Source organism: Scleropages formosus, chromosome 9 (assembly GCF_900964775.1).
Source record: "Scleropages formosus chromosome 9, fSclFor1.1, whole genome shotgun sequence".
Lineage (NCBI taxonomy): Eukaryota > Metazoa > Chordata > Actinopteri > Osteoglossiformes > Osteoglossidae > Scleropages > Scleropages formosus.
In genome coordinates, this window is record NC_041814.1 from 12,716,639 (window position 1) to 12,735,062 (window position 18,424).

General features: G+C 40.9%; 1 protein-coding gene across 4 annotated transcripts in view; it reads right to left on the reverse strand.

Moving 5' to 3' along the window:
- dab1a (DAB adaptor protein 1a) overlaps window positions 1-16,583 on the reverse strand; it is a 118,568-nt gene extending 101,985 nt beyond the window's left edge. For 3 of the 4 annotated variants that reach the window (XM_018734211.2, XM_018734207.2, XM_018734210.2), the window contains exon 1: window positions 10,563-10,791. The gene's annotated coding sequence lies outside the window, so the exon portion shown is untranslated. Of the gene's footprint in view, window positions 1-10,562; window positions 10,792-16,526 lie in introns of those variants that run through there. The other variant, XM_018734208.2, reaches the window with a different exon arrangement.
- Window positions 16,584-18,424: the final 1,841 nt, after the last annotated feature.

An 18,424-nucleotide genomic window follows, 5' to 3' on the forward strand; every position in this document is an offset into this window, starting at 1 on the left:
TTAGAGGATTCTGGTAATTCGACAGGAACAAAAAGATGGTAACAAAAAGGCATTATAAGTGTTCAGCACAGCCTAAAGGAAGTGTACTGCAGGGAAATGTAAAACAACAGCGCCAGTGCCCAAGGGTATAACAACCGGCCGCTTAATTTGCTTCTTTGTTGGCAGAAAAAAGCAACAACACAGAAGAGGTAGCTGTGTTTCTCTATATAATAATTATGAAGGGGGAATATTATAAATTAAAATGTAATTCATTATGCTTTGTTTTGCTTCCCCACTATTGCCATCAAATGTCAAAAGAAATGTGTTATACCACTGGGGCAAGACAATGAGCCACACACATCAGAAAAAGAGGCTCCCGAATGCAAGACGCAACCTCTGTACATCCCGGTAACAACCCCCCTCCACCCCAAGAGAGGGCTGCAAGTATTGTTTGCAGGCTGCTGTGTTGACGAAACAAGAATGTTAGGCAAAATTAATTAACTGAAGTGTTAATGTAGTGTGACTTGTGCATATGCTACGTTTCAAAACAGGTTTCAAAGGTCTTTGTTTTTCGTGCACCCGCCGACACTGCCTCTTTACAAACATTTACTCTAGGGGCCAAAGGGAAGGCATGTGAGCTATTTTCCCAAAGACTAATACGTCAAAACACATAAGGCTTTTTTTCCTGGAGGACTGTCAGTAGCTTCACAAAACAAAAGCTTCAGATCACTGAAATAAATATTTAATTACATAAATAATTACAGAACTCCACAAACAACTTAAACCCAGAAATAGAATAACAGGAAAGACTTCATTTAACTTCAATTTCACATTTGAACAACTCGAAAAGAAGAAAAATAAGGGTCCTGAAGCAGAATTTTACTTAGGATATGTTTGCAGTCTAGTATGTCATCCGGATGCACCATCTTAACTTATATAACAGCGAGTTACTCCAAGAATGTTGTCATATTGCAGGTTGTTTTCAATCCTTTGCTATGGCTTTGTCAACAATCTTCCTGCTGAGTATATTTAAAGTGATTTGTTTATTTATCATTTAAACAAAATATAGAATACGTTAGAGAACACTACAGGCACATTGTGTTCATATCTCTGTAAGTTTTATATTTTACTACCCGGGCAGTAAAATAGACAGCACTGCATGTGACATAAAAAGGCAACTACTCTATATACAGTAGTAACCAGCCTAGTATAAGAGGCTAAATGGTGAGGGTTTGTATCTTTTTTATGCAAGTTACGTGGTTGTGTAAATTTAGAACAGACACAATTGCCCTCATTTTAATCTTTAACATTATTTTGGTTTTCATTTCATTCACAATGATTTCACGGAGACAGGGGGTGCGGTGGCGCAGTGGCGCAGTGGGTTGGACCGCAGTCCTGCTCTCCGGTGGGTCTGGGGTTCAAGTCCCGCTTGGGGTGCCTTGCGACGGACTGGCGTCCCGTCCTGGGTGTGTCCCCTCCCCCTCCAGCCTTACGCCCTGTGTTGCCGGGTAGGCTCCGGTTCCCCGTGACCCCGTAAGGGACAAGCGGTTCTGAAAATGTGTGTGTGTGATTTCACAGATTAATACCACTAGTCAATTTCCATAAAATATTTCACCACCACCTGTCTGCTGTTTGTGATTTACTTATTTCTCCTTCTGTTTGACTGTTCAAACATTTTAAACATTAAGACACATATACTTTTCTGTTATGACATTTTACTTTGCTTCTTCCTGGACAAAGCAGCAGGTACAGCACATATTATTTAGTCATTTCTTTACATTCAGTCCATTGATCATTTTCCTACAAGTAATAATGTAAATGCCAAATGTATATCTATCATGATTAATGTGAGGTATAAAACATCCAAAAAGGTACAAAATATCTGTTACGGTGTACTACATTCTAGGAAAAGTATTTCTCAAGACCTTTGAAGAAAAATGTATGAATTGGAGAATGGCGATGCTTGTGGACTCCCTACACACAATTTTAACAGTGTTTACCAAGAAAAATTTTTGTGGACTGATAAGACACCACATTAGTTTAACAAAAATGTATGAAGCGCGTGGGATTCAGTGGGAAATGTCAAGCCAACAGATGCTCCAGTGCAACTGAGCTCAGTAGCAGAACACCAATAGCTTAGAGGCGTTGTTCTGGGCCACTAGGGCATGAAGTCTAGAACCTCTGTAGTCAACTGCATTGTTAAGAGGGTTTAGCTAAAGCACAATTTAGGAGGCTATTCTCATGATTATGTTTACACAATCATGAAAGTCATTCAGGTTTCCATTTACGTCATTAACATGCATTTTAACTTTCGGTACTTTAATACTTCCATAGAACGGCAGGAGTGACAAGGGACCCAGAAAAACCTGAGGCTGTTTTCCATATCTGAATGTTTCATAATTAGCTAATAAAATCATTAGCATCTTGAGGAAAAAAACATTCTGTACAGAGGCTCCGGGACTGACAAACAAAAATGGGAATGGGATCTTGTTCATTGCTACAATTTGTTCATAACTCCACAGTTATATTTACCACAGTGAGTTTATGTTAAGTCACAATCAATAAAAGTTACATAATGGATGTCCCTCAATTTATTCATAGATTAGGTTGTGTAAAAAGTTCACACAAAATTATAATAAAAAACTACTATGTAACACTTCCATCCATCTATCCATTATCAGTTTCTATTGCTTGATTATGGTGGTACAGAGCCTATCCCGACACGGAATGCGCTGGATGGCGAATGCCCTGTATATCAGTGACTTTTAGTATTTTTCATTAACTTCAAACTATATTAAAATGAAAACTGATTTAAAGTAACTGAAAGTAGAAATACAACACCTCCACAAGTTCCTATTCTCACACACGCACACATTTTCGGAACCGCTTGTCCCATACGGGGTCACAGGGAACCGGAGTCTAACCCAGCAACTCAGGGCGTAAGGCTGGAGGGGGAGGGGACACACTCAGGACGGGACGCCAGTCCGCCGCAAGGCACCCCAAGCGGGACTCGAACCCCAGACCCACTGGAGAACAGGACCCGGTCCAACCCATTGCGCCACTGCACCCCCCCAGTTCCTATTCAGTCCAGATTAAATAATTCTTCATACAAACATGTCAAGCATTCATCAGCATGTGGCCATTTTCAACTGTCCACAAGCTGCACAACTAATAACAGCTTTACAATACAGACACCTCTCTCATGGTGTGTTCTATAAAAATTCTGGCTAAATCTACGATCAGAAAATACCCTGTAAGACTAACGTTTTATTTACTTTAAAGTAAATAAATTTGCATTAAAGTTAAAATTAAAGTGACCAAAAATAAGAATACCTTTTCTCCACAAACTCTCATTCAATACTAACTACTGATGGATTCAACACACACACATTGTCAGAACCGCTTGTCCCATACAGGGTTGCGGGAAGCCAGAGCCTAACCTGGCAACACAAAGCAAGAGGCCGGAGGGGACACACCTAGGACAGGACACCAGTCCATCACAAGACACCCCAAGCGGGACTTGAACCCAGCCCCACCAGAAAGCAGGACCTGGTCCAACGCACTGCACCACCGCACCCCCTAGATTCAACAAATTTATATTTATTTATTTAAGACACTTTTCTCCAAGACAACTTACAGTTAACTCTATGTAGTGTTATGAGCCTACACATCTTATTCACCAAGGTGACTGACACTGCTAGATACACTACTTACAATGGGTCACTCACCCATACATAAGTGGAGCACACTGTCTCTATCACTCACACACTACAGGGGAACCTAAGGAGTATGTCTTTGGATTGTGGGAGAAAACCCATGCAGACACTCAGAGAACATGCAAACTCCACACAGACTAAGTGGGGACTGAACCCACATCCTCTCACACCACCCAGATGCTGTGAGACAGCAGCCCTACTTGCAGTAGCAGTTGATATTCTAAATTAGATCAATCAAAGTTACTTCTGTCTTTTTGGAAGCTTAGATACCAACCCAGTTGGATGTACAGCAAGTTTTTTATGCGTCTATGATATGCCCTGTCAATGCCCTTCTATGTCCTCAACATGGCAATATGCTGTCAGAAGTTACCATCCATTTCCAGTTGCACGGTTGCAGTAGTCCAGCAACTAAAAAAAAAGTAACATTCAGCAAAATACCAAATGTTAGTTAATAAACCAGTTTCCACTGTTTGAAAAAAAACTGAACAAATTCCCTTCCAGAACAAATACACTACCACAAACCCATGCAGCTGTTACAGAAACAACTGGTTAAATGCTCTTGGGAATGTGTCACAAAAGCTAAAACATAGCTTACAGGAATTCACCTCTCAGTAAAGGCATTCCTGTCTTAGTATTCAAGGTCCTGATAATGTCACGCAATACAGAGGAATCAATGGGGTGGCCAATTAGCAGCAGTCAATGTTTCCTTGTGAAATATGTTTCCTGCAGAGTTGGTTCTCCTCTATTGCCCTCTGTGCAGTCCTTCATTCTTTCAGACTTTGTGAGCTCCGAGTCCATCTGGTATTGAAGGGCTAAAGGGAATAAAGGAAGTACTGCAATTGTAAAATAAGCATGAACAGACTGAAAGCAAACAGAATTATTCTTACCATTTCACTTCATAAAATCAGAGACACTGAAAAAGCAAATTCAAAAGCCCAAAAGCAGATACCACAGACTAGAGGAAAATACATGTATTTGACTAGATTTCAAAACCCATTTGAAACAGTAGTATATAGTTCAAGTAGCGTGTGCTATCTAAAAAGTCATTACAGACACTTGTCTAGCCCTGAACTACCATAACTTCTCTCAAAACTAACCTCTCGGGGTATTTAGCACGTATATTTTGGGTGTGATCGGGTGGTATGGTGGTACAGTGGGTAGCAAAGGTGCACGGAGTTCCTAGGCCATGGGTTCATGTCTCACTGCCTGTAGAAAGTCTGCATGTTCTTTTTAGCTTGGGTTCATTTCCTCCTAAAGTCCATAGACATTTGTTTTAGGTGAACAGGTTGATCTAAAATTCCCATTAAGGTGTAGGTGGCAGGGCATATGGTTTCCCTCTGGTGAGCTTATTTCCAAAGGGCTGTACTACACTTCCCAGGACAGGCTGCGGATCACCACACCTCTGTACTGGATCAGTGGAGTTTGAAAATTGGTGAATGGACAGATTTGGGGGTTCAACTTTAATTTTTATGTTTATGTTTCTAATTTGCATAGGTCTCTTGTAATACAGTGGTGCTTGAAAGTTTATGAACCCTTTAGTTTAGAAGTGTCTCTATTTCTGCATAAATATGACCTAAAACATGATCAAATTTTCATGCAAGCCCTAAAACTAGATAAAGAGAACCCAATTAGACAAACCATACAGCGATACAGAGAAATCGTAACTTTTAGTTACAAATTCTGAAATTCCCATGAATATTGAAAGTTTGCCATCTTTTAACAAGCTGACAGTTGCTATAAGTTACCAACAGTTTTCACCTTTTCTTGGTACACATTGGACTACATTTTCAGAAAGTAATAAATTAAGCTGGTGATTATATACATTTATGGCCCCTAATGACAACTGGAACTAACCTGTTACCTTGATTCTTTAAGAAGAGATTATTCACATGGCATAGCAATTCCTGGTATGAGATAAGTCAAGCAATAATTACAAGTGTATTAAAGGGGCAGTTACACTTCAACATTAGCACAAATACTATATTATATTATAAGAGGCATGAAAACAGACTCAGAAACAGAGAAGTCTTTATAATAACGTAGAAACACTGCAGCACGTGCTAATCCCAACACAATTTTGATTCCAGCCCAAGGGCGAATTATTGACTCAGTAACACTTGTCAAATAAACTCAAACAAAGTAGTAGCAATATTTGTATACAAAATTTTAACAAATACAACCCAAATGTAAAACTTTCAATTTAGCACAAATGAGAACACAGGAAATATACAGTACTAACAAAGGGCAGAGACAACTAATAACAGAGGGCTAGCAGCTGTTAAGCCCCTGGCTATGACATAAAGTGAAGAGAACTACTATAGCACCACAGCAGCACAACAGCAGCTCGGGATAATAGGGAGCCACTGGCTACTCACTTTGTCTGGGGAAATCCCAATCACAGCTGACTCAGTGAAGACAGGAATGAAATCATGTGTGATATGTAAGTGTAAGGCACTGGCCCCCTGCACCCTCACTGAGAACCCTGGGCCAGTTCCTGAGCATTAACTGGCTTTAGCATTTTCACTCCCAATCCACTGGATCAGAGCCAGAGATGTAGACTTGAAGAGGATGTACCCAGAGGCAATACCAAAGGCAGCCAGCAGCATCACTCTTGAAGAGGCCATGCAGGGCAGCAGTTCGCTGACATCATGCACCACTGGTGAGGACACAGTAGGAAAAGAGCTGTGCATGTCTTCAAGGTAATAACACCAAAGAAGAATCTTACCGCAGAACCATATTCTTGCATGTTATACTTCAATGAGCAGTGAACTTACCCTAAAGACAATTAAGCTAACAAAGCTGTGCAGATGACGCTGAACCGGCTAAGTTAGATAATTGCACAAACTGCACAAACTGCACAATGGGTAGGCGTGGAAATCACACTCCACATGGAATGTATTGTACAGAAAAGGTGGGGAGCTCAAAACTGAATATACCAACTTAATGACATTTTTAACGGTACAATAAATCTCCTTGCATTGACAATTACAATAAAGTATCATCAATTTGGTATAAGTGATAGTAACTCAGCCATGAAACTATGGGTACTGTAGATATTTTCTTATTACACATCTATCAAAATAACAGCTTTCATCAGAAACAAATTAATTCTGATTAAGTAAATTACAGCAGTCATTGGAGAAAACAGTCATGCTAATGTGATGTTACTCATGGCCAACAATTAAGTATGAAAAATCATAATACAAATTCAGTTTAACAGCTCTGCAATACTTATTTTAACAAGGTGACTGGTTTCAAGCAGGAAGGAAGTTTGACTGTTTTCAGTCCATGTTTTTACAATGTTTGCATCTCAGCACCCTAAGAGAATATCACCTTTTACAAATAAGAGCAGTGGAAAAATTTTAACAATGTGCAGCCACTATAAATTGGTGGGTGAGCAAAACAATGTTTTGTAAGGATTTACTGAGGATGGACACAGTTTCCAGGGAGACACACTGTTGTCCAGTGAGCTCATACAAGCTGTGGTGAATACCCTTTTCTTATTTCAAACTGAAGTGGAGCAACAGAAATACAATGTACAGTTTGTGTAAATATGTCACAAAAATAGCATATGCCAATTCACCACACTAATAGGAGTCTTTCATGTATATTATTATAGAAAGACAGAATATTTAAGAATATATTTCATGATGTAATATTTCTAAAGTAACCTTCTCAAAGCTTTATAGACACCTATGTTGTGTTTTCCCTGGTTTCTGAACCGGTGCACCCACATGCCCACAATGAATAACAATGGAGATATGTGGTGGATGACTAATTTGTTTTCTTTATTTACAAAATGATAATAATGAAAAATAATTCACAACACTATTCTAAATTCATGCAAATACTGACCAACACTGCAAAAACTACTCTCGGTAAATTCATAAAGTAATACACTTGGTAGATAGTTTTAGTCAGTAAAATAAAATAGTTACAAAGGCTAATATTTGTTTTCCAACATCTAGAGGTATAGTGGGCAGCATAGTGGTTAGAGCTACTGCCTTTGGTCCTGCTAGTTGCAGGCTTGATTCCAATCTCTAGCTATAGTACCCTTGAATAAGGTACTTACCCTAAATTGCTCCAGTAAAAGTACTCAGGTGTATAAATTGGTAAATAATTGTAAATGGCTTAACACCATAAGCTGCTTTGAAGAAAAGTGTCAGATATATGTAAATCTTTGATTTTAAATGTTTTCCTCTTCTGTTAGCTTTCTCATCCATGACTCATAATAAATTCTGTAATTTTCATTGACTTTCTCTTCTACGCTTCAATCCCATCATCAATCACATGCACAAAATGGAGATGGACAAATGAATCCGACACTCTGCAGAACTTTCATCAACAGTCAGTTGCAAAAATATCGCCCCATCAGTGATGCCGAAAGTGAGATTTTGTTAGAAAATACACCCCAATGAATCTGTTCAACTTAATCAACAGAATTATTATGATTATTATAGTTTATGTCAGAGTTAAAACTGACAAGTTAAACCCGCCACTGAAGGGGAAAAAACACAGCACTCATTCTTACATTAGATAAAAAATATACTAACCTTGGCCACCTTCTTCCTCATTTACACACACACACACACACACACACACACACACACACACACACACACACACTTTCTGAACCGCTTGTCCCATACAGGGTTGCAGGTAACCAGAGCCTAACCTGGCAACTCAGGGCGTAAGGCTGGAGGGGGAGGGGACACACCCAGGACGGGAGGCCAGTCCGTCGCAAGGCACCCCAAGTGGGACTCAAACCCCAGACCCACTGGAGAGCAGGACCTGGTCCAACCCACTGCACCACCACGCCCCCTCCCTTCCTCATTTAGGCAAGGGCAATTTTATTCTTAACAGGTGAAAACAATGCTACGGTAGCTTGCTTTAACCTACCTTGCCTACAGCAAATCTGTTATAACGTCCACAGATACAACTTACTATATATTGATAAAAATACACTTCACCTCGCTTTCAGAAAAGAGACAACAGGCTATCGCAGGCGTGTGTGTCAGACAGAGGATGAGCGACGTGGTTTTTCAGTTGGAATCCAGTCCGAGATGGGACGCGACTGTAATCTGACTGGTGCGGCATAACAGCGCGAGCGGCCCTTACTTGCTCGACGACAAGCGCATTATTTTATGTTATGTTGTATGCGTTGCAGTGGTTGTGAACGCTGACATTGAGCACATGGCTTCTGCACGAGCGCCCTATCAGTATCAGCGGCGCAGCATCTTTAAAGCCGCTGCAGCATCAACCCGAGAAATACAGCAGCAGCGACCGCGAGCGGGGCATCACCTGACCGACAACGAGCACGGCGAAAATGCTTCTTTTATTCATATACTAGCCTGCACAGTTTGACTCTAACGAGTATAATTTCTAATATCCGCACAGCGTGCGTGTTCAAAAAGGCTTGTGTCAATGATGGAATTGGCCGGGAGGACTTCTCATTGGAGGTCTTTGTTTAACAGCGCGTACTACAATAAAAAGGCACGACAGCAGACCCGCACAGCACATAACTATTACGACTAAGACTAAACAGAGCGCAACTTGTACGTGTGACGGTTCCTTTCGACTCGCGCCGACCGTGAGACCGCACGAAACACTCTGGCTCAATAATTGATTTTTCCAAGTCGGTGATATAAATGAAAACTTCACAGGGCGTTTGTCACGTTTCCTTTTGAAGTAAAAATGCAGCTAATAGGAGCAATTAAAACGTAGCTTATCGAGTTCCCCCCCCGTCCGAAACGAAACCTCCCGCTCATTTGATCGCGGACCTACTGCCTCACGCTGGGAGCGGGAGATTCCCACAGAGTTCGCGACTCCGCGCGCCAGCCCCCGCGCGGCTCATTGAGCGCGAGCTACAGGCGCGAGCCGTCACATCTTGGCCTCACGAGACGTGTCCGGTCTCTGTGGCCGTTACTAGACTAGTCTCCGTGCGCTGATGAAGTAACGACGGCGACCAGCAGGAGTCCGAAAACGTGCTCTTAAACTTCTCATCAAAAAACACCCCAACGTAATTTATTTTTACCTAGAAATATGACCCAGAGACGCCACAAAAAAAACTCGACGAACGAACAACTAAATGCTTTCGGTGTAATTATGATTTCTGTTCGTTTTTCAGTCCGTCTCCAAGAGCGGGTACAATCGATCATGATCATGCACAAACCGGTTCTCGAGCAAACTACTGAGGCGTTCACCGCAAGTCGAGTGATTTTTTTTTTCTTTTCTTTTCTCCAGCTTCAGTGTCCCGGTTAAAATTGTTATACTAACGGATGCTGTAAGAATAATAGATATCTTGGTGAACTTGGCATACTTCATATTTAGGTTCCCCCAACCCAATCACGCCGGGGGGGGCAACGCAGAAGAATATCGTCATTTACACATCAATGGCAAAGAGCTGGAACAGAGACCATAAACTGAGGAAAAATCCACTGCGGAAAAACATACACAGACAGACTTGCTTCCTACCAACATGCAACACGCTAGTTACTCTTACTGACGACCAAATTTCTTCAGGCAATAACATAAACATGCACTTAGTTAATCATGGCAAAAAATATTACAAAAATGCAGCAGCGGACGGAGGAGTACATCTGTTTTCGCATTTACGTATCAGGACTGCAGATCTTCGATAACTTGAACGACGCTGCTGAGTGAGTAAAAAAAAAACCTCGTTCGAAATCACACATTTACTAAACTGTTTACACACGTGAAGCCCCGAAAATAGTCGAACGAGTAAAAAAAAAACATTTCACTACGACAGAAATAATGTATCTATCTATGCAGCTTCACTGAAACGAGGTTTTTACTGTCGTGCTCGGACCGAGAGCGCACTCTTGTTTTACCACCAGGCTTACTTACCTTCCGTGAGTCAGAGTGTGATGTTCTTCTTGCACTTCACTTGTCATTGTGAAAAGCCAGTTAATTCCCGCTGGCGATGACTACACAGGTCCATAATGTTTCTAAAGCAGCGAGTAATCCCGTTTTCCATCCCAGAAACATGCGGTAGAAGCTGGGCTACATCCTGTCCATTTTACCGCTAAACTGTGGTTCGGGGTTTCAGCGCCTCTTTTTTTCCCTCCGCCACTCTTTTCCGCCGCTCGCGCTGAAGTTGCCTGGTTACCTCTCTCTCCTCGGGCGCGTGAAACCGCCGATGCAGCAGCCAATCACGGCGCGGCAAGCGCTTAACCCTTTCGTGAACTCGCTGCCCCCGGTTTCTCTCGTCCTGAAGGAGCGGGAAGGCAGATCGGTCTCAGCATATTGGAAGTGCGCTAAGAAAGGGGCTGAAATGAATGCAAACATGATGGAGCCACTAAAACGCGAGCTATAGAACAGAACTGGCGATTATTCAGATAACATGAACGGTTAAGCTTAACTGTTAACAGCGAGGTTGATATAATAGATGGGTACAGAAAGACAGATAAATTAATTTGTGGCTATACAAATGTAACACAGTGAATCTTTTAAACCTTGCAGCCAGTATTGCAGCGAAAATTCCGCTGTTTAAATGTGTATCAAAGACCCATTTTTTAACCCTGAGAATCACCTCATCATGCAGCATATTGATTTCAATTACACCTGCAACACAGAGAAGGCCTTTGTCAGTTTAAATCATTGCTCTGGGGGTGAGTAATGACCCTTTCCCCCTAATCCTTGATCAGGTCCAAAGAAGGAAGAAAAATGGGAAAGAGTCCCACCTTATGGCTTGTCCAGCAGTCGGAATCGTTGGTCAGTGGTAGGCCTAACTGCCCAGCTGCATCAGACATTGCCATCTAGGCAGCCCTGTTCCGCTTCTTTCAAGGCACTGATCTCAGTAGGGGTTAAACACTGTGCGCTATCGATTGCGCTCTTTCATGCTGCTCTGTTGAGCCTAGAGATTCCACAATAAACCGAACTTGGTTCCCCTAAAGTCTGCGTCCACATTTTTAGTTATGAACATCATAGGGGTGGCAGTTACAGTTCCAAGTAACCAAAAACACATACGAAGAGGTGAGATTTTCAAATCAGCTTTAAATGAAAGTTAAAACGAAGGAATTTAGAGAAGGAAGACGTTTTCTTGGGTGAAACAGAGTCCCAGACGCAGTTTGAGATTCAGCTGTTTTCTTTCTTCCATTCTCTCACTGTTAGACTGTGTAGGAAATGAGGAATTTGATGTGCGCAATGTAAACTCAATTCTTGCAGTCTATAAAAAGAACCCAGAAAATCCCCTGACCCTCACCTCCCTTCTACCCAGATTCCGTTTTCTTCGTGTAAAAATCTCACTTCTGTAAGCTTACTTGGACAGATAACTTGAAGATCCAGGTTCAGCCTTGTGGCCCTGACTCACAGCTGAGTTATCCCGATGTCGTCTCAGATGGACATGCTGCCTGTGCTTGTGGCTCCCGGTGGAAACATCATGTTTACCTCCTACACTTTGCATATTCAGAGTTTCATTTTCATTGAATTGTAATCCTCCACTAATATCTTTCTCCATCTTTGTATGTTACTGAAATTCAAGTAAGGGGTAGAAAGGGAGATATCTGTCTAACCTGTGAAATGTTCTGCAGCGCTAGATTGTACTGCTTTGAAATGTACGTGTGTGTGTGTGTGTGTGTGTGTGTGTGTGTGTGTGTGTGTGTATTCTGTTTATAGACACAGGACTCATTGGTAACTTCAGAGGAACTAATAATGTTTCCCATCTCACTAGTCTAGGGGTGTAACTCAGTTTCAGTAAAATTTTGAATATTACAGCATCAAAACTCAATAAATTCATGTCCTCACATTTCCACTTATTAAAATTTCTGGCAGTAAAATCTATATTTCGCAATTAAATGTCTTTGTCATTCTTTTAGTTGGATTTCTTGTAGTTCATTGTAACAGCCTCAGATTGTAAAACATACTGCTTTAAAGTACTGGAACATAGGTGAAAAAGTATTTACATGACATAAACCAAATCTCCAGTACAATTCATTCATACATCGGGAGAACATGAAAACTCCACACAGACTGAGCAGGGATCAAACCCACATCCTCTGGCACCACCCAGGCGCTGTGAGACAGCAGCACTACTCGCTGTGCCACCATGCTGCCCACCATCTTCTCCCTTTTCTGACAAAAACGATGATATGCGTGGCTTACAACCATTTGTCTGTAGTCCTCGAGCAGAAAGACCTCCTTGATGCTTATGAATTCCATGGAAACTACCCTCCTTGCAGTATAAAATGCTCTCCAATTGGCTGGAGCAATCTCCCTGTCGTTGGTCTTCATTCTCCTTGCCCTGTCCACAGTTCTCGACACTAACGGCTACCGGATTATACTCTCCTCCTATGGACAGCCTGGCATCAAAAGAACACGGAAATGGTTTGAGTCCTACCTATTTGGTAGATCTTATTGGGTGGTCGTGTGGCTTCTGGTCATCCTGTCAGCCTCTCTCAGTTTGTGTTCCTCAGGCCTTGGTGTTACTCCTCAAATTTGGCTCTGTCATCACCTCTCACAAATTCTCCTATTGCTGCTATGTCAACAATACCCAGTTTTTCTTCTCTTTTCCTCCTGCAGCTACAGAACAGCAACCTTCACTTATTGCTGCATGTATCTCAGACATCTGTGTTTGGATGACTGATCATCATCTACAACTCAGCATTTCCAAAAACAAGATCTGTCCCCTCTCAGCTGTCCATCCACCTGTTGGGAACTTTATCAAACTGGACAACTTACTCATTTCAATGGCTTTATCAGTTTAGAGCCTGGCAGTAAAAATCAACTTGCGTCTCTGCTTCTGTCAACACATTGATGGCATAACCCAGTCCTGCAAATGCATCCTGCATAACATCTGTAGGATCCATCATTATCACACAACAAATTCTGTAGAGCTTCTAGTCCAGGCCATGGTGATATTCTGCCTAGACTACTACGGCTCTCTCCTGCCTGGCCTTCCATCTGCCTCTAGCAAACTTCTCCAGCTGATACTGTATGCCACAGCACAAGCTGTGTTTGAATTGCCAAAGCCTTCCTATGTATCTCCCTTACTCCTCGCTGTCCACTGGCTTCTAGTTGCACGCATCAAGTTTTAGACTTTCGTCATAGCCTAGAAGACCGTCAACAGATTTGCTCCCTGAATACCAACAGTATCTGATCACAAGTTGTGCTTATCCACCTCTGGCGGCTTGGTGGTCCAGTGCACAAGAAGTTCAGATGAAAAGGTCGAAAGTCCTCAGTTCTGGCTCCACTGTAGTGGAATTATCTCACTCTCTTGCTGAGAACTGCTGAATCCCTCTCAATTTTCCAGAAAGGTCTTAAAATACAGCTGTTTCAGACTCACTTCTGTGCAAATTTCCTATTTAATCCAAAAATTTACATTACATTATCTATTACAATTGCCTTTGTACACACACACACACACACACATTTTCAGAACCGCTTGTCCCATACGGGGTCACGGGGAACCGGAGCCAACCCGGCAACACAGGGCGTAAGGCCGGAGGGGGAGGGGACACACCCAGGACGGGACGCCAGTCCGTCACAAGGCACCCCAAGCGGGACTCGAACCCCAGACCCACCGGAGAGCAGGACTGCGGTCCAACCCACTGCGCCACCGCACCCCCCTTCCAATTGCCTTTGTATTTCCTATGAATTCTATATGCTGCTACTCATGTAATGCATGTACTTATTTCTTTCAATGTTGCCTCTTTTAAGGAAAAAAAAGCATTTTCCAGCAGTTGCCTATGCAGCTGTCTTCGTAATATATGCAGGTTTAAATGGCAGCATCAGACAAATCGATTGTACTTCGAGAATCACGTGTCTGCAATTACATCTCTCCATCTGTTGGTGAAATTCATTTGTTCTCTCTGAGTTGTGCCTTGCAGAAAAGCATCTGCAAATTAACAAATGTAAGATAAATAGAAAAAGGTCTGTTTCTGAAAACTTTTGATCAATTATATGTCTAAAACTGTTAACAAATAATGAGTTTAAACAAGCTTACCAAGCTTTGGCTTGGATAAACCAAACTTAATGCTGTCAATGGTAAAAGACTGGTAGAAATGACAGAAATAGTCATCTGCCTTAGAGTATAAACACAATAATGAACCACTGAGGTGAACCTCTGTGATGGCAATAGCCAACATAGTGGAGGCATCTACTGCAAGATGTTTCATGAAGGCTGAACCTCTAGAGAAACTTTCACTGACTGATACGTGTTTTTTAAAAGGAATAAAGGACATTTATTTGTAATCGTTTATAACTGGAAAGCCTTACGACTTGTCCTTTTTATTGTAATTTGTCAAATAGATGAGACAAATTGCTGTATGGGTTCACGTAACTTGATAAACTGTCGAGTAATGTTTTTTTCCCACTTTGTAACAAGATTTATTCTGGCAAGAGCTTACAGCAGTGGAAGTTGTTGCACATCTTCCTTTATGTTCTGCAGTTTTCAGCATGTAATTATACATGGGCACACGTTCCTATTTTTTTTGTAATGTCAACCTGAGAGAATAAAAATAAAGATTAGGAAATTATTTCCAGTTGTAAAATGAAGTTACTATACAGACAGTTGTATTGATTTCAGAGTCTGTCAAACAAGAAGAAATGGTAAAAAGCAAATTGTCAGTTGAATTCTCTTGCCTGTCTTTTCCGAATAATTTAGAAAAGTTACCTGAACTTGTAATGATATTTGCAGTTAGGTCTTGTCAGTGTTTTTATCACTGGTAAACCACACTGACATTTCTACAGATGCAGGAACAAACTCTCCACTGAATCCCCCTTAATCCCATTCAACTATGTTAGGAAGCTTATACACTGTAATAAAACTGAAAAAAGCTTTGCAATCTCCTTTCATATTTATTATAAAAGTGCAGCCACTAAATGCAACAAGTACCATGGCCAAATATAGTTGAAATTCAATGTACTAATAGGTTATTGCATATAGGAGAGATAAATAGAAAGTAGAAAAAAGCAGAAATGTTCTTCACTGAAATGTCATACATGTTAATTTTTTCATCAGATGTAGCTGAGTAGAGAATAATTCCATGGAGATTATCCATCACAGTGAAGAGAAGACCCAAAGCGCTGAAGCTCCTCTTCATAATCGACACACTGCAATTAAACTCTGAGCGACGAGCAGCTAAGACACCAAACTGCTTCATAGTAATCGCAATATTTGCTTTAAAACCACCCAATTACCATACATGTTTTAACAGTTTTTCACACACTTTTGATCTTGTTGTGTGTCTGAATTTTTCGTGTAGGACATGTATTGAGGAAAACAGGACGCGCAATGTGACAGCGCGGTAAAAAGTTTTTTATAATCAATTATTTAATAAAGCATTTCTTATGCATGTTGTCCTCATTTATTTTTAACTTGGTGATTATGTGCTACCTCCCTTTTTCTAATAAACTGAAACCTTCTGTTCCAGCCATAATTTTAGCAAGAATAGTTAAAGATGAAGATTACATATCACATTTAGTATCTGACTACGGGGTCTTTTGACTCAAAGCTAAGTTAGAAGATTATTTGACTGACAGAACGATAGATAGATAGATAGATAGATAGATAGATAGATAGATAGATAGAAGCTAAGCCACATACAACCTTATGTAATTTAGTGGATGACAGTAATCATTGTTCTGAGACAAGGCAGATGCAAAGCAATGTTATGAAGCAAGATCATTAAATGTTACCAAATTGTCACTATTTTGAGACAATCATGTGGAATGCCCTAAAGCTAAAGTACAAATTCCATTCTAGATATATTGTAGTGAAACATAATGCAATACAGAGTTTACATGCTTGTGTCACCTCTGTTTTCACTAATAATTTACAAAGCGCATGAAAAGCAAAAATGCCAGACTTACCTTAGCTATGCCACAACTGGTTTCCATATCAATAGTCGTCGTGCCGCTGGAGAATCACCTGAGGGAATAATGAGAGGTGGGCTCAGAGAGGGTTTTGTCACATTGCTACCGGGAGCTCGCATGGATCCGTCACCGCTGCTTAGGATATATGTGCCCCATTAGTCGGCCACAGAGAAACGTGATCGTCACATCAAGCCAATGCAAAGTGATGTGTGAGCGAGACCTTGGGTGAAAAGCTGATAGTAATTAGAGGAAAAGACAGGTAGGGACAGAACCTATTAAATTCTGCTCGGTACAGACGAACATGTTCGGCGGTTGTCTCCCCAAGATGTCAAGTAGCGTATGATGCTGTGAGCCTGATCCGACCCAACGTGGATCTCGTATTGTTAGTGCTCTCAGCATAATGGAATGACTTCATTTCTGCACATTTTCATGAGAAAAAAATGCTCATAAACAACTTATTAAGATGTGTGTGAGGATGGAAGACAAACGTTCATTTTGAAAGGGTGTGAGGCCACACCTCACTCTATGCTCATTAAATACATTATGAAGAAAGGCAGTACAGCAAAACTGGGTCAGAACAGACTGAAAGCAAGCTGTTTGCAACTAATTAAGTCTTCAGACCTTTCTGACGGATTGTTGCCAAATGAGTAAACATAACAGACTCAACAAAATGTGCCAGACACTATGCATAAAAATATAGGTTAATCTCACATGCTCATGTTCAACTGACATACTGGAAAGACTGAGAGAGCCATTGGAAATTTTGCTGAAGCTCAGCGAACTGTAAACTCATGAATCTGAAAAGAATAAAGACCCATAAAGAGACATTCTTTTGTGAGCAATTGTTCATTTCAATTACCAAAAGTTTCATATATTCAAATAAAATTTCTCAAAACGGGTTTTCTTCAAAAGATATGAGATATTATGTTTTCGGGGGCGTGGTGGTGCAGTGGGTTGGACCGGGTCCTCCTCTCTGGTGGGTCTGGGGTTCGAGTCCCGCTTGGGGTGCCTTGCGGCAGACTGGCGTCCCGTCCTGGGTGTGTCCCCTCCCCCTTCCGCCCTGAGTTGCCGGGTTAGGCTCTGGTTTCCCGCGACCCCGTATGGGACAAGCGGTTCGGAAGATGTGATGTGATATTATGTTTTCACATGTTGCATTTATATTCTTTTTCAAAGAAGAATGTGCTATAACGATCACTGTGATTAACTCACTCACTCATCATCCTTAACCTCTTGTCCAATTCAGGTTCAAGGCAGTGCAGAAGCAACTGGAAAGCTCAGGGTACAATTCTAAGTAGGCTACACCCTGGATGGAAAGCAAGTCCATTACAAATCATTGTTACATTCTTATCACTTTCTTTTACTCATTTAACAATTTTGCATATAGAAAATTAACATTTAAAACACTTCTTTGCTTCAATAAACTGTATTATGCACTAGAAAAAAAACTTAAGTTTTAACATGTTTTACAGTGATTGCATGTTGGAAAATGGTTACATGCACACTGATATATTGTATTTTTTGTACATGTATATCAAGTGCTTGACTCTCACCATATACAGTTCACAGGAGTCTAATCATATGTAAAAAAGCATATTAAATATTCATAGGATATTTTTTCCAGACAGCACATGACAGCATAAGACATTAATAAATCATTAAGGTCTTAACAAGTTCCAAAGATTGTGAAAATCTCTATAGCAATGAAGCCTCTTTTATGGTGTTTGAGTCACATTGTGTAGAGCCAAAAGAGCCAAAAAGAAAAGAAGTGTCATGCAACATATTCTCTGTTTAATAAGCAATATCACTGAAATGTGCAAGAGTATTGTATAAGGAAGACAAAGACAAGTAGGGAATAAATGTCAATGTAATGTAATGTAAATGTATTCACCCTGTAG